This window comes from Microcaecilia unicolor, chromosome 3 (genome assembly GCF_901765095.1).
Source record: "Microcaecilia unicolor chromosome 3, aMicUni1.1, whole genome shotgun sequence".
NCBI classification, from domain to species: domain Eukaryota; kingdom Metazoa; phylum Chordata; class Amphibia; order Gymnophiona; family Siphonopidae; genus Microcaecilia; species Microcaecilia unicolor.
In genome coordinates this window covers 367,139,748-367,157,142 of record NC_044033.1, presented here as the reverse complement: position 1 = coordinate 367,157,142, position 17,395 = coordinate 367,139,748, and positions in this window count along the sequence as shown.

Genomic DNA, 17,395 nt, shown 5'->3' with positions numbered 1-17,395 from the left:
ACCAAAGTTCAAGGGGGCGTGTCGGAGGCATAGCGAAGGCGGGACTTGGGCGTGCCTAACACAAGGGCATCCTTGACCCATAATGGAAACAAAATGGCGTCCCTGATGAACACTTGGACGACTTTACCTGGTCCTGTTTATTTATTTATTTTTTTATTTGTTGCTTATATCCCACATTTTCCCACTCATGCAGGCGCAATGTGGCTTACAGAAAGTTAAATAAGAATACAATCTTAATGGATAGTCAAGCATCTAACAGCGTGAACTATATAGAATAGGGGACAAGGGATACATTAATCGACATGACAAGTTGAGGGGTAAGTCTTAGCAAAGAGGAATGTCTTTAACAACTTCTTAAAAAGGGCATGGTCCGCTTGAGTTTTAAGGTGATGAGGTAACGTGTTCCAGTGTTTGGGACTCCAGTAACAGAAGGACGAGGTGAAGATTTTCTTGTATTTGACTCCCTTACAGTTCGGAAAGTGGAGGTGGAGATAGGACCGAGCAGCAGGGTTGGCATTTCTGTTTCTTACGACCAAGCCACAAAAAGGTGCCTGAACTGACAAGATGACCACCGGAATCGGGGATCACTTCCCCTTACTCCCTCAGTGGTCACTAACCGCCTTCCACCCTCAAAAAACATCTTTTAAAATATTTTGAGCCAGCCTCTATGCCAGCCTCAAATGTCATACTCAGGTCCAGCACAGCAGTATGTAGGTCTCTGGAGCAGTTTTAGTGGGTGCAATGCACTTCAGGCAGGCGGACCCAGGCCCACCCCCCCTACCTGTTACACTTGTGGTGGTAAATGTGAGCCCTCCAAAACCCACCACAAACCCACTGTACCCACATATAGGTGCCCCCCTTCACCCGTAAGGGCTATGGTAGTGGTGTACAGTTGTGGGTAGTGGGGTTTGGGGGGGGGGTTGGGGGGCTCAGCACACAAAGTAAAGGAGCTACAGTATGTACCTGGGAGCAATTTATGAAGTCCACTGCAGTGCCCCCTAGGGTGCCCGGTTGGTGTCCTGGCATGTGAGGGGGACCAGTGCACTACGAATGCTAGCTCCTCCCACGACCAAAGGGCTTGCATTTGGTTGTTTCTGAGATGGGCGACCTTGGTTTCCATTATCGCCAAAAATCAAAACGACCAAGTCTAGGGACGACCATCTCTAAGGATGACCTAAATGTCAAAATTTGGGTGTCCCCAACCATATTATTGAAACGAAAGGTGGACGTCCATCTTGTTTTGATAATACAGGTTCCCCCACCCCTCCACTGGGACGTTTTGCGAGGACGTCCTCAGCAAAACTCGGGCATCCCTTTCAATTATGGCCCTCTTTGTTATCAAAATCAAAATATCAGCTTGGGAGTTACCCACTTATGTGCCTGACCAAGTCCTGCTTGTCAACAGAAAAAGCAATGCTGCTTACCTATAACAAATGTTTCCCATAAATTCCAGAGAACAGAATTAATAAGGCACACAATCCCAGCAGAGAATTGCCTCACCATTTTGAGGCTTTGGAACTAAGGGTCTCTTTTATCAATCTGCACTAGTGTTTCCTGCATGGCAATGCTGACGGAGCCCATTCAAAGTGAATGGGCTTTGTTGGCATTACTGCACTGGGAGACGCTAGTGTGGCTTGATAAGAGAGGCCCTAAATGAGGATCTGTGTGTGAGTAGGGCCATTCTGAGCTATAGGAGAGCAGTCCTATCCTTGCACTCTCAGATGACATCACCCTCTTATATACCTCATCAGTTCTATGATTTATGGAAAACATCTGTTACAGGTCAGCAACATTGCCTTTCACATAACAAGTTATGTGCAAACTTCTATTACAAACAGCAGTGGAAATTTTCACATATAGCATAAGGTAAAATTATGTATCATACCTGATAATTTTCTTTCCCTTAATCATAGCCGATCAATCCATAGACTGGTGGGTTGTGTCCATCCACCAGCAGGTGGAGATAGAGAGCAATCTTTTGCCTCCCTATATGTGGTCATGTGCTGCCGGAAATTCCCCAGTATGTCGATATCAAAGCTCCATCCGCAGGACTCAGCATTACACCCACAAATTACACCCACAAAGGGACACTCTGCCCAGCTCACCACCGCCGAAGCGGGGGAGGGGAAATATTCCAGCGCACCACCGCCGGGGCGGTGGGCGGGAAACCACATCCGCTGACACGGGGGGAATTGGCTTATCCTGCTACCGCAACCGCGGGAGGAGCTGGCTTAACCTAACACCGCCGAAGCGGGAGGGATACAAAGCTACCCTACTGCTGCACGAAGCGGGAGGGCACGCCGGCATAATTTAGTTATCAATCCAGCCACCGCTGAAATGGGGGGGGGGGGGGGGGGGGGGGGGGAAGAGGAAGCAGCAGCTCACTGTAACACAAAATTGTCTCAACTCGAAGAGACTTCAATTGGAAGAACTTGAACATGAAGTCCTCGTGAACAGGAAATGAAGACTGAACTTGAACCTGAAATATAACCAGAACACAAACAATACAGATATCTGGGAGGGGCTATGGATTGATCAGCTATGATTAAGGGAAAGAAAATTATCAGACATGATACATAATTTTACCTTCCCTATCATCAAGCCGATCAATCCATAGACTGGTGGGATGTACCGAAGCAGTACTCACCCAGGGCGGGACATGGAAATCCCTGAACGCAACACTGAAGCCCCAAACTGGGTCTCGGCCCGAGCCGCCACATCCAAGCGGTAATGTCATAAGAAAGTATGAGCCGACGACCAAGTAGCCGCTCTGCAAATCTCTTCCAAGGAGACAGATCTGGACTCCGCCATCGAGGCTGCTTGTGCTCTAGTAGAGTGTGCCTTCAGCTGAATAGGCGGAATCTTCCCTGCCGCCACATAAGCTGCTGCGATCGTCTCCTTGACCCAACGTGCCACTGTAGGCTTAGATGCTTGCAGACCCTTACGAGGGCCTGCGAACAGCACGAACAGGTGATCCGACTTCCGGAAATCATTGGTCACTTCCAAGTATCTGATGATGACCCGTCTAACATCCAGGTATTTGAGCGCAGGATACTCCTCTGGGTAATCCTCCCTATGAAAGGAGGGTAGGTAAAGCTGCTGATTCACATGGAATCGAGAAACAATCTTGGGCAGGAAGGAGGGCACTGGGCGAATCAATACTTCTGCCTCAGTGAATCGCAGGAACGGCTCTCTACACGAGAGAGCCTAGAGCTTGGAAACTCTTCTGGCTGATGTGATAGCCACCAAAAAGACTGCTTTCAGCGTCAGGTCCTTCAGCGATGCCCTTGGCAAGGGCTCGAAGGGCGGCTTCTGCAAGGTCCGTAGTACCAGATTGAGATTCCACGTAGAGGGGGGCGCAGGTGATTAACTCCTTTGAGAAAGCGTACCACATCTGGCTGTGAAACCAGGGAAGCCCCCTTCAGGCGACTCCTGAAGCAAGCTAGAGCCGCCACCTGGACTTTCAGTGAACTGAGCGACAGGCCTTTCTCCAGCCTCTCTTGCAGGAACGCCAACACTGAAGAAATTGGAGCAGTGAAGGGTGATACAGAGCCTGCCTCGCACCACGACGCAAAGGTACGCCAAACCCTGGCGTAAGTGGTAGAAGTGGAGCGCTTCCTCGCTCTCAGCATAGTGGCAATGACCTTTTCTGAGAAGCCCTTCTTCCTCAGCCGCTTCCACTCAAGAGCCAGGCCGTAAGACCAAAGGGGGAGGGATCCTCCATCACCATGGGACCCTGATGTAAGAGGCCCCGCTCCGCTGGCAGCCGCAGAGGGCCGCCCACCGAGAGTCTGACTAAGTCTGCATACCAGGGACGTCTGGGCCAATCCGGACCCACCAGGATCACCCGGCCCGGATGCTTTGCCACCTGGCCTAGCACCCTGCCCATCATGGGCCAGGGCGGGAACACGTAGAGAAGCTCCTGTGCAGGCCACTGCTGGAGAAGAGCATCGACTCCCAGCGATCGAGGGTCCCGTCCTCTGCTGAAAAAACGCGGCACTTGGCAATTGGCCGAGGATGCCATCAGATCTAGGCTCGGCCGGCCCCAGCGTTTCGTGATGTCCAAGAACGCCCGAGCAGACAGTTGCCACTCTCCGGGATCCAAGGTATGGTGACTGAGAAAGTCCGCCTTGACATTCATGACTCCCGCAATGTGGGCTGCCGACAGCTGTTCCAGATTCGCTTCCGCCCACAGGCATAGCTTCATGGCCTCCTTGGCTAGAGGGGCGCTCCTGGTACCTCCCTGGCGATTGACATAGGCCACAGCCGTGGCATTGTCCGACAGGACCCGTAGAGGCCTCAGAACCAGTGCCGGGAGAAACTCTAGAAGCGCCAACCGAATGGCTCGGAGTTCCAGGAGGTTGATGGACCATTTCGTCTCTGCAGAAGACCAGAGCCCCTGCGCTGTCCGTCCCAGGCAGTGGGCTCCCCAGCCTGTCAAGCAGGCGTCCATCGTGATGACAACCCACTCCGGGGTCGTAAGAGGCATTCCTGCGAACAGCTTGCCTGGCCTCAGCCACCAGCTCAGCGCCTTTCGCACCGCTGGATCCAAAGGAAGGCGTACGGCGTAATCCTCCGAGACTGGAGTCCATCGCCGCAGAAGAGAGTGTTGTAGTGGTCTCATATGAGCCCTGGCCCAGGGCACTACCTCCATTGTGGCCGTCATGGAGCCCAACAGCTGCACATAGTCCCAAGCCCGAAGAGAAGAGGAGGCTAGGAACTGGTCCACCTGGGTCCAAAGCTTGACGCTCCGGTTGTCCGGCAGGAACACTCTACCCACTTGGGTGTCAAATCGAACTCCCAGATACTCCAGGGACTGAGTCGGGCGCAGCTGGCTTTTCTCCCAGTTGATGACCCATGGGAGCTCAGAAGAGCAATGACCCTGTCTGTAGCTCTCCCGCACTCTGCATAGGAAGGGGCTCGGATCAGCCAGTCGTCCAGATAGGGATGGACTTGCACTCCCTCCTTGCGGAGGTAGGCCGCGATGACCACCATTACTTTGGAGAAGGTCTGCGGAGCCGTAGCCAACCCGAACGGGAGGGCTCTGAACTGGAAGTGTCGGCCCAGCACTGCAAAGCGCAGAAAGCGCTGATGAGGCGGCCAGATGGGAATATGTAGGTAAGCTTCCTTGATGTCCAGGGAGGCCAGGAATTCTCCCTTTTTCACCGCAGCTATTACGGAGCGGAGGATCTCCATCCGGGAGTGCCGAACTTTCAAGGCCCGATTGACTCCCTTGAGGTTGAGAATAGGCCGAGCAGAGCCTTCTTTCTTTGGCACCACAAAGTAAATGGAGTAGCGCCCCTTGCCAAGCTGATCTACTGGCACTGGGACCACCACGCCCAGGTGGATCAGGTTGTTCAAAGTCTGCTGCACGGCAGCTGCTTTGACCTGAGACTTGCAAGGAGAGTTTACAAACCCGTCTCTTAGGGGTCGGCAGAACTCTAGCTTGTAGCCGTCTCTGATGACTTCCAGAACCCAAGCATCTGAAGTTACCCTGGTCCACTCGCCCAGAAACGAGGACAACCTTCCTCCTATCTGCACTGGGCCATGGACCAGGTCCCCGTCATTGGGTACGCGACCCTGGGGGCAGGCCGGAGGACGAACCTCCTGGACGGCGGTCCCTATGAAAGGAATGCTGCTTGGGGGAGAAGTTCCGTTTGAAGGAAGCGGAGGCAGAGGAGGCCGACTTGCCCGGGCGATACCGACGGGCTTCCTGGAATCGGCCCTTAGAGGAACCAGGACGGGCACTGCCGGCCCGAGTCCTGACCTCCAGCAACCTCTTGCCCTTGGACGTGCCGAGCTCTGTCACGATCTTGTGCAGCTCGTCCCCAAAGAGCAGCTTGCCTTTAAAAGGCAGCTTGGCTAGGCGAGATTTAGAAGCATGGTCAGCAGACCAGTGCTTAAGCCAGAGCCACCGCCGCGCAGAGACTGTCTGAGCCATACCCTTGGCCGAAGCTCTCAAAACATCATACAGCAAGTCTGCCAAGTAGGCCAAACCCGACTCCAGGGTCGGCCATTCCGCCCTCCAGGAAGGGTCCGAGGGGGAAGCCTGCTGCAAAACAGTCAGACATGCCCTAGCCACGTAGGAGCCGCAAACTGAGGCTTGCAAACTCAGAGCGGCCGCCTCAAGGACAACTTTAAGGCCGCCTCCATTCTCCTGTCCTGGGCGTCCTTCAGGGTAGTGCCACCTTCCACCGGCAGCGCCGTTTTCTTAGTCACGGCAGTGATTAAGGAATCTACCGTGGGCCAGACAAAGGCTTCACGATCCCCCTCAGGTAAGGGGTATAGACGGGACATAGCCCTGGCTACTTTCAGGCTCGCCTCAGGAGCATCCCATTGCGCTGAAATTAAGGTCTGCATGGCTTCATGAATGTGGAAGGTTGTAGGCAGGCGCTTCGTTCCCAGCATAATGGGGGAGCCAGTAGAGGCTGAGAGAGAGCCTTCCTCCGGAGAGGCAATCTTCAAAATGCTCATGGCCTGCACAAGCAGGTTGGGCAAATCCTCTGAGCAAAAAAGCCGCGCTGCAGAGGGGTCGTCCGTTCCATCCGAGCGAGGATCAGTCTCTTCCATAGATTCCGCTAAGGCTCTCTGGGAAAACTCAGACACGCTGCCGTCATCCACATCAGAGGAGACCGAATCCCCCGGGGGTGGAAGATCCACCCGAGGATGCTTAAGCATAGAGGCCTCATCACCCCGATCAGAGAGGTGAGCAGGGGCAGAGTTCTGCATAAGAAAGGCCTGATGCAGCAGCAAAATGAACTCAGGGGAGAAACCCCCCAGTCTGTGCATTTCTGCAGCCTGTGCTGCGGCCCTAGAGGCACCCTCCATCTGTGCTCCCAGTAGCGGGGGAGAGGCGTTTTGCGCGTCCAAAATGGCATCCGGCGCGAATCTCCGAGAAGGAGCCGCGCGGAAAGAAGGGCGTTTTAATTTCGCCGACTTCTTACTGTCGCCCGATTGAAGGGCGACCAAGCTGTTAACGTCTCCCATCTCGAGGGCGGCCCAAGAAGAAGCCGACCCAGCCGCGTGGCCGGTCACGACCGGGAGGGCGGCCAGCAGGGGATGGGTGCCTAAGGCAGGAAAGGCCGCCGCGCCGGAGGAAAAACCAGTGAACTCTCCCGGCTCCGAAAGGGTGCCCAAAAAGGGCGACTCTACCTTCGAGCCCCCCGCTTCCCCGCTAGGCGCGCGAACACGTTCCGGGGAGCGTCTTTTCACACCCTTGCCATCCGAGGCCATAGCCACGTGGAGACCGCTCGGGGAACCCCCTGCCCGCTAGTATAAGGTAAAAATTACCTGCTTCTTGCTCCGAGCAGCGACGACTTTTTCCAGTGAGCAGCTGCAAATGGACGTCCTTTTTCAACGTTTAAAATTTTTTTTTTTTTTTTTTTTTAAACGGAGCCAGCAGGAGGGGGGAGAAAAGGAGGGACTTGGCACCACCAGGTTTGCACTTGCTCACGAAGAGCCCTGAACCCCAGGTACTCAACAAAACCTAAACAATTAGGCTTGGAGATCTAGCCAGAGCTGCTGCTGTGTGACCACACACCTGCTGAGATAGAGAACATATTGGGGAATTTCCGGCAGCACATGACCACATATAGGGAGGCAAAAGATTGCTCTCTATCTCCACCTGCTGGTAGATGGACACAACCCACCAGTCTATGGATTGATCAGCTTGATGATAGGGAAAGGGCAATTTATAACTGGGCACCTATACTTGCATGCTCCTTGCATGTATAAATGTACAGAATAATATCATTAACTACACTTACCCACAAAGTAATAGCACGGAGACTAAGTGCTATTCTACAACGGTGTGCATAAGTGGCGTAGTGCATAAATGCAAGGACATCCACTTCCTGCCTCTGAAACATTAGCCAGTGGCTGGGCTCGCTTGCCCTCTCGCCTCCCCCCACCATCCCCGTAGCTTTCAATTAGACAAGCTCAAGCTATTGTCTTGGTTTAATTATTTCTATGTGTCTTTAATGTTGTGTTTGGTAGTGTATATTATGATGTTTATATGTGATGCTTACAGAATACTGTAAGTTTTGCAAACCCTTGCTGCATTTACGCCAGGTCTATGGCTGGTGTAACTGTGGGCATGTAAATGTGAGGCGTGCCAATACCAAGTTACGTTAGTATTCTATAATGGAATCTTGATGCTCAGATGTCTTTATAAAATAGACTCTTACCACGTGGCATCAAGGCACTTAAATAGAGGCCCCCAATTATAGAACTGCCCCCATAGTTTCTTGCTTGCTAAATGCTGAAATAACATGCTTTATTACTAACACATGCTACAGTATTTGTGAAAATCCCCACTGGTAGGTCCATTGGTCTTCGAGTCACCTAGAATATCTTTTTTTGCAATATTAAAAACAAAGTGTTGGCCAAATATTTCCAGATAATTACACATTTAAACATCTCAGGAATTTTGCAAGAATGAGGCTAGCATGAAGACATCCTGCAGTTACAGAAAAAGTGTAGGAAATATGTTACGCTATTCTGCTGAAAGCATAGACTGTTTTCTTTCTTTTATTTCCGAGACCTGGATAATTTCAGTGCTCTAGGGAGGCACTGTTTATTTTATGTGAACAAAATGTAACAAAAGCCTATATTTCATAAATATTGATATACTTTCTTTAAAAATAGTCTTGAAACTTAATCATGTTTTTTACCTTTTTCAAAAATACACTGCACATATTATAGTTCAGGAAAGCAGAATAGAGAACACTGCAGATGTAGGTGGTGGAGCATTCTCTTGTTTTGCCTAGCATGAATGTAAAATATAAATATTACAGTTTTGTTCTGTTTTGCCTTTACAGCACAAATTAGGGATGTCTTAAAAATTGGCCCAATTCAGTTACCCACTTGTAATCATATGTATTGCATGTTGTGAGGAATACGAGGGTGAGAGGGAGAATGAAGGCACATGGAGGAATGAAGAGGCTTGAAAGGGAGGGAGACTGGGTAGAGAAAGGAAGGAGTCTTTTCCCTTGGGGGATTGGAGAAAAGGAAAAGACTACAATTCCCAGCAGCCCCTGAGCAGGTCCCATGGTAGAAACAGGGACTTCATCCCCAACACTCCCAGAGGAGTCAGGAGAAAGGCAAGAGAAGGGAGTTGGAAAACCTGTCCCAGAGAGCTAGATGAGGGAAGGAGTTCTGACCTGCCAATCAAGCAATGGAGAGCTGCTGTGCAATGGGTGTGTGGATGAACCCTAGACTGCAAGGGGAAGAAAAGGAAGAAGAACTAGAGCAAGGAGAGCTGATAGAGACTGTTGCTCTGACTAACTGGAAGGAAGGAGTGAAACAGCAGAGGGCTGCTTGGGAGGAAAGAGCCTGGTAGAAGAAGGAAAAGGTGCTATCCCACGAGGGGAGCTGAGAGAACAGGTTTACCACAGAAGGGTCACGCAGGTGGTGGTCAGGGTATAATAGCACAAAAAAAGAGTGGGAAATGGACCAATGACTCCAGGAGAACGGGAGATGAAATTCCAAAGAACCACTTTATTCAATGACTCGACACAAAATACTGTGTTTCGGCCAGAAGGCCTGCCTCAGGAGTCTAAAACAATAAATATTTAAAAACATAAATTCAAATAAACATCAATATAAGTAATAATAGTAGGAGATTATGCATCAAAAAAACTACTAACAGTATATATCTAGAGTAATAGTATATATATAGATATATATACAAAATAATAAATATATATAAAGAGACATGATATATATAAAGATATACATAAATAATGCAGAATGGTAAAAGAAAATGAACTTATATGATCTAAACAAGAGATATATAATTATATGTCCATATGTGGGGACTCTATATGGTATGACAGATAAAGCAAACATGCTTATATATTATATTGTAGGGTGGTGAGATCAGGTCGAATCCTTAAATTAAGTTAATGTGCGATTAAGACAAAGAAAGTCAGGAATGTATACATATACACACACATACATACATATACATACACACATATACATACGTGGGAGTTAGTGTTCATCCACTTAGGTGGATTACTCTCTCTGGTCAGGGTATAATGCCGTCCCAATTGGGGTGGGACCCTTGTCACTCTCCCTAGGATGATTTCTTTTGAAAGGGAGAGAGGAGGAGTGGTGGTTTTTGGCATAACTGCTATACATTAACTGCTGGGAGTTTGAACCCTTTCTGAACTGCTGTGTTTGGGGAATTGTTTTGCCTAACTGCTTACAGGAACTGCTGGGGGGGGGGGGGGGGTTGAACCCTTTTTGGAGAATTACTTTGCCTACCTGCTGTACGTGGACTGCTGGGAGTTTGAGCCCTGTTTGAGCAATTTTGTTTGAAGAATTGCTTTGCATAACTGCTTTATATGAACTGCTGAGATTTGGGAACCTTTTGGGTTTTTTTTTTTTTAATACTATGCTGTTGAACTGCTATGCTTCTTGAGAAATGTTGTGGTGGGAACTACCTTTGGAGGAGCGGTTGACACCAAGGGATTACAATAGGTATAATGATCTGACCTTGTGGATTGCCGTGTGCCCTTTAGCAGTGGATTACATCACACAGCTCAGCTAAAGGGCCGAGGGACTCAAGAGTCTCTCGGTGCAGGAGACTTTCCAAGAGTCTCCCGGTGGTGGAGGCCTTATATTGTACATATGATTACTCTGTGGCTCCTTTATTATCAATTTGTAGTTATGCAATGATAACAACAGCTGTGCTTACAATAGCACATCCCTGGGAAAAGGAGACTGCAGATGCTGAGGTAGAAGAGAGAGAGAGTACAGCATGTGTCCAACTGGCCCTCTGTGGTCACAATCCTAGCAGCTACTCACTACTGACAGGTAGTCATTTAGAACCCAGGCCAATGGAGGGTGATGTTATGTGGGCAGTTTCATAGGGAGCTACATGTAGTATAGTTATATATCAGTGGGGTGAAAGATCTCAACGTTATCCCTCCTATAGGCAAAGCACCATTTTGGAGGAATCCACCCCTCACTGCCCCAGGTCCCATGGCCTGCCCAAATATCATGCACATGAATCATGGGGTGACATGCAGGTACTGGCAGCAGTGAGGGGCCTGAACAAATAGGCATGATGATGATACCATAGCAGGATCCTTCCAAACATATGTTTCCCACCTATGCAGTACAGTGATTGCATCATGGAAGTTCCTGCAGGGATAGCTAGAAGACATGGAAGGCCAAACAAGGTGTGTTGTCATTTCTCAGTCAGCTGGAGTCCTCATAGGCATGGCCACCCAACTACATGGGATCCCTGGCAGCACCAGTAACCATGTCACCATCACTGGCACATGTGAACCTCACATAGCCTCTAGCATCACCATGTCTAATTCTACATGCCTGTACAGAGACTAACCTCTCATGGGACCACATGCACTACACCTGTGGCTCCAGGGTCCTTTGTCATGTCATCACATTGTTCATAGATATTATTGATGTCCTCCCAGCTACCAACACACAGCCTATACCTGCGTAGTGCTGGCTAGCTGCACTGGTATGCTGGCTATGTAGAATGTATATAACTGACATGCACCACATATGACCCTCAAGCAGGTGAGGAGGAGGAAGAGGAGCCAGAGCAGGAGAGTGAGGAGCCAGAGCATGTGGAGGAGGAGGAGCACTAGAACATCAATTCACCTATTGTAAAACGAAACCAGACAGAATAGTACAGATCATCAATCCTGTACAGTCAATGTCAACTGAAAGCTCTTTGTTCACACACAGATCACCCTCAAGCAGGTGAGGAAGAGGAGAGGAACCAGAGCACGAGGAAGAGGGGAGGAGGAAGAGAAGCAGGAGAGTGAGGAGCCGGAGCATGTGGAGAAGGAAGAGCACTAGAACATCAATTCACCTACTGTAAAACAAAACCAGACAGAATAGTACAGATCGTCGATCCTGCACAGTCAATGCCAACTGAAAGCCATGTCTTTTTCTCAAACACAGATACACCCTAATCCACTATAGAATAAGTAATCACAAACTTTCTATTTAGACAAAAATTAAACTGAACCCCCCCAAGATGCCAGACCTCTGCATACAATGCAACACCACAGAAACAGAAAATGTCCCCTAGTACTGTGCGCAAAACAAACAGTGGATCCAATAAAAGTCCTCTCACAATGAGTGTCTTCCTGAACAAGGTCTTTTTTGCTATTTGTTGCGTATGATAGAGCAGCACAGTGCAGCTTTGTATACGATACCTCTTTTAGCAGTTTTAGTGCTGTTTTTTCATCTGACCTACAAGGCATTTTTTCTTCAGATAACACTAGACCCCTGACGCAGGCCTTATGGCCGAAACACGTCACATGTCGGGTCAATTGTGCTACTGTTAATAAAGACCTTGTTCAGGAAGACACTCATTGTGAGAGGACTTTTATTGAATCCACTGTTTGTTTTGCCTACCGTTGGTTTTCCTGTGGAGAGCTCACCTTCTGTGGGTGTTTGCTTCCCTAGTACTGTACAAAATATAAAGACAGCAGATGTAAATTTGAAAAAAAAAAAGCAAATGCCAATCACCACTTTACAAATTAACAAATAGAAATAAAACAAATATAGAACTACTACTACTACTACTATTTAGCATTTCTATAGCGCTACAAGGCATACGCAGCGCTGTACAAACATAGAAGAAAGACAGTCCCTGCTCAAAGAGCTTACAATCTAATAGACAAAAATAAATAAAGTAAGCAAATCAAATCAATTAATGTGAACGGGAAGGAAGAGAGGAGGGTAGGTGGAGGCGAGTGGTTACAAGTGGTTACGAGTCAAAAGCAATGTTAAGAGGTGGGTTTTCAGTCTAGATTTAAAGGTGGCCAAGGATGGGGCAAGACGTAGGGGCTCAGGAAGTTTATTCCAGGCGTAGGGGTGCAGCGAGATAGAAGGCGCGAAGTCTGGAGTTGGCAGTAGTGGAGAAGGGAACAGATAAGAAGGATTATCCATGGAGCGGAGTGCACGGGAAGGGGTGTAGGGAAGGACGAGTGTGGAGAGATACTGGGGAGCAGCATAGTGAATACATTTATAGGTTAGTAGAAGAAGTTTGAACAGGATGCGAAAACGGATAGGGAGCCAGTGAAGGGTCTTGAGGAGAGGGGTGGTATGAGTAAAGCGACCCTGGCGGAAGATGAGACGGGCAGCAGAGTTTTGAACCGACTGGAGAGGGGAGAGGTGACTAAGTGGGAGGCCAGCAAGAAGCAGATTGCAGTAGTCTAAACGAGAGGTGACAAGGGTGTGGATGAGGGTTTTGGTAGAGTGCTCGGAAAGAAAGGGGCGGATTTTACGGATGTTGTAAAGAAAGAAACGACAGGTCTTGGCGGTCTGCTGGATATGAGCAGAGAAGGAGAGAGAAGAGTCAAAGATGACTAATACATTTAGCTTTCAGAGGCCAAAACCTCCTTCCTCAGGTCAATACAGTATAGTGCTGTTAGAGTATCCTATCCTGACCTGAGGAAGGAGGTTTTGTTCTCCAAAAGTTAGTCAAAATGTATTAAAATTTGTCCATAAATTATTTACATGTTCTATTTATAAACATTTATTACACATCTACAGTACTACTTTATCCTAAAGCAAAAAAAAAATAAAAATATATATTTTATTTACAGTTTGTTGTCTCTGGTTTCTGCTTTCCTCATCTTCTTTTCACCGTCTTCCTTCCATCTAGCATCTGTCTTCGCTTTCTCTCTGCCATCCAGTGTCTGCCTTCCTTCCATTCACTGTCTGCCCTTTCTCTCTGTGCCTTCAGTCCACCATTTGCCCTCCCTCTCCCATCCATCCAGGGTCTGACCTCCCTCCCGCTCTCCCTTCCATCCAGGATCTGTCCTCTCTCTCTGGCCCCGTTCCAGCCCCAGCCCACATCTCCCACCTGCCCTTCCCTTTTCAGCCCCCAGTTCAGCCCCACTATCCCACCAGTCCTCAGTTTCAGGCCCCAGCCCTTTTCTCCCACCAGTCCCGAGCTTCAGCCCCTGCCACTTCTCCCTGTCCCCTTTTCAGCCCCCAGTTCCAGTCCCCTTCATCCACATGCCTGCATTAGGGCCCCCCTTTTAAGCCCCAAACCCATTCTCCCACCTGTCCCAGGCATGGCTCCTTCTCCCATCTGAGCCCTCCCCCCGACGCAGTCCCAGTTCCCACCTGCCTATCAGCTCCATCCACAGACGACCCTCTTCTCCTGCCACCTGGCACCCCAGCCTTTAAAAAAAAAATCTGTGAAGTGGTGGCACAGCGCTTTGCATCTGCTCTGCGTGTAAAAGAAGCAAGTCGTGTCGGCCCTGTTCCCTCACTGTGTCCCGCCCTCTGATGTATTTCCGTGAGGGCGGGACATAGTGAGGGAACAGGGCCGATGCGACTTGCTTCTTTACACGCAGAGCAGATGCGAGGCGTTGTGCCGCGCTGCTTCACAGATTTTTTAAAAAGCTGGGGTACCGGGTGGCAGGAGAAGAGGGTTGTCTGTGGACGGAGCTGGTAGGTAGGTGGGGACTGTGGCGCCAGCGGAGCACCCCCCACCTGCTGACACCCGGGGTGGACCGCTCCCACGGCCCCGCCCTTGGTACGCCACTGATTACAGCAGCCACTCTGCCTTGCAGCATTTCAAACAGCTACAGACTGCTCCTGACTACCCCTGAGCCTGAAAAAGCCTCAGAAGACTTTAAAAATTCAGCCACACCTAATGTACGTGACCGTGTTGATCAACCTTTCCCCTGCTACTGAGCTCTGGCTCCGTGGACGCCTTTCACTGACACTCTCTCCAACTCCCCTGTTGCTGGTGCCTCTGCACCATCAGGACCGTTCCTCCAGGCATTTTTCGCACTCTTGACATCCGGGGACTCTTTCTTTCCCTGACTCTGTTGCTGGGCCTGTGTGAGCCAATCAGAGCAGCACTCCTCCGGCGCTCTTCGTGCCACAAACATCCGGGCAATTATACCCGATTCTGCTCCTCTACCCCTCCCATCGCAGCAGGGGCGTAGCTACGGGTGGGCCTGGATGGGCCCAGGCCCACCCAGTTTAGCCTGAGGCCCGCCCAGAAGCAGATGCTTACCGTGACCGTCTCCCACCCCTGCCGCAGCGCTTCATTTAATGTTGTCGGCGCTGCAGTTACAATTTCCCACCCCCCGCGGCGGCGCTTTACACTTTACCTGACAGCAACGCTACAGATGCAGCGCTGACGTCAGACGTCCTGCTCTGGGGCCTTCCGCGTCCCGCCTCCATAACAGGAAGTTACATCGCTTGGAAGGCCCCGGAGCAGGACGTCGGACGTCAGCGCTGCATCTGTAGCGTTGCTGTCAGGTAAGTGTAAAGCGCCGCCGCAGGGTGGGAAATTGTAACTGCAGCGCCGACAACATTAAATGAAGCGCTGCGGCAGGGGTGGGAGAGGGTGAGGAAGTCAGTGGGGTGCTGCGTGCTGGCCAGAAGTAAGGGGAGGCAGGGAGGGGAGGGAACAGAAGGGTGCTGGACTTGCCAGGGGCAGAGGGTTGGAGGGAAGGAGAGAGGTTTTGGGATTTGCAGAGGGAGATTGGAAGGAAGGAGAGAGGTGTTGGGATTTGCAGAGGGGAGGTTGGAAAGAAGGAGAAGAGGTTTGGGGTGTGGATTTGCAGAGGGGAGTTTGAAGGAAGGGGAGAGGTTTTGGAATTTGCAGAGGGAATGGAAGAGGTTTGGATTTGCAGAGGGGAGGTTGGAAGGAAGGAGAGAGGTTTTGGGATTTGCAGAGGGGAGGTTGGAAGGAAGGGGAGAGGTTGGAAGGAAGGGGAGAGGTTTTGGATATATAGGGGGTGGAGGAAGGGGAGTGGGGGTGGAGGGAAAGGGGAGAAGTGCTGGATATATAGAGGATTGAAGTGAAGGGGAGAGGTGCTGGACATGTATGGGGCCTGGATTAAAGGGAAAGAGTGGCTGAACATGTAGGGGGGGCTGGATGAAAGGAGACAGATGCTGGACGTGGGGGGGGGGGGCTGAGGAGAGGTGCTGGATATGCAGATGATGATATGCAGAGGGAAGGGAGAGAGATGCAGGGAGAAAGAGCCAGATGCATAAGGGGAAGGAAAGAGAGGAAGAGAAGCTGGTTGGGGGGTGGAATCAGAGAGGAGAGGACACATTGGTGTGGAGGAGGGAGAAAGGGGACATAGGGAAGTATACAGATACAGAAGGGAGATGATGGGCATTAGGTGGGAGCATGGGGACAGGGACACAAATGTGAGATGCTGTATGGAGATGGCACATGGGCACAGAGGGGTAATACCTGACCAAGGGGGGGGGGGGGAACGGGGATATGGAATAGAGATAAAATGCTGGACACTGGAGGGGGGGGTATATGGACAAGGGGGGGGGGAGAGATACCAGACAAGGGAGAGAATAGGAACGCAGAAGGGGCATGGGGTGCATAGGTGCACAGAGGAATAATGATGGATGAGGGGATATGAACACAGGGAAGATACTGAACAAGGAAATATAGGAAAACAGAGATGGGAGATGGATGATGGACATGAAGAAAGAAGAAATGTCAAATAGGAGACCCTGGCAAGTGAGTTAAGAGAAGACAGAGGGAAGCAGAAACCAGAGACTGGGACCAATATGATTTGAGAAAAAATGACCAGACAACGAAAAGGTATAAAAAATATTTTATTTTCAATGTTGTGAATATAATATGTTGGATTTGGAGTGTACATCTTGCCAAAGTTGATGGTAAACATGGCTGGGGTCCAGGACAGAAATCTAGGAAAGGACCCCAAAGTCCATTACCAGGCTGCGCCTTCAGCTTCCAGCATGCAGGCTTTCTCTGGCCAAGGAACCAAGCACAATTGCCCTAGTTGCATCCCCTAACACCATCCCTGGCATGTGCCATCTTTATATTTTGCACAGGAGCAAATGCCTTTCTTTCTTGTTTCTCTGGTGTTGTACTACATGTAAGGTCTAGTTTCTTGGGGTTTCCGTTTAATTTATATTTCTAGAGTTTGTGGTCACTTATTCTGTATTTGGCATTTGTGTCTTGTGTGTGTGACTGAGGTATTCTGTTAGCATGAAGTTTCCATGTAGCATTCTGTAGTAATTTGGCTTGTTCAGCTTTCCTGATAATGTATTTGTATTTTAGGGCCCTACTATAATATTTAAGGCACTTCTTTTTCATAGGTAGGATCTTTGTTTTTGGAAGTTAGTGTTGGCATGGTAGATTTGCTCTAGGTTCTGAGTGACTTTTGTTTATAGATTTTTTTAAAGTTAATTTATAATATGTCTGTAATTGAGATTACACTAGAAAACAAAAGTTCTTATATGATGAGTTTTATGGAGAATTGTCCTTGCTGTGCTCTGTATCCATTGTTGGTGGACAGCCAGGAGGTTCTCTGGATGCAGAATGTGTTTGGCTTCAATACCATATATGTGTTGGAGGACCATGGCTCAGTGGGGCTGAATAGTG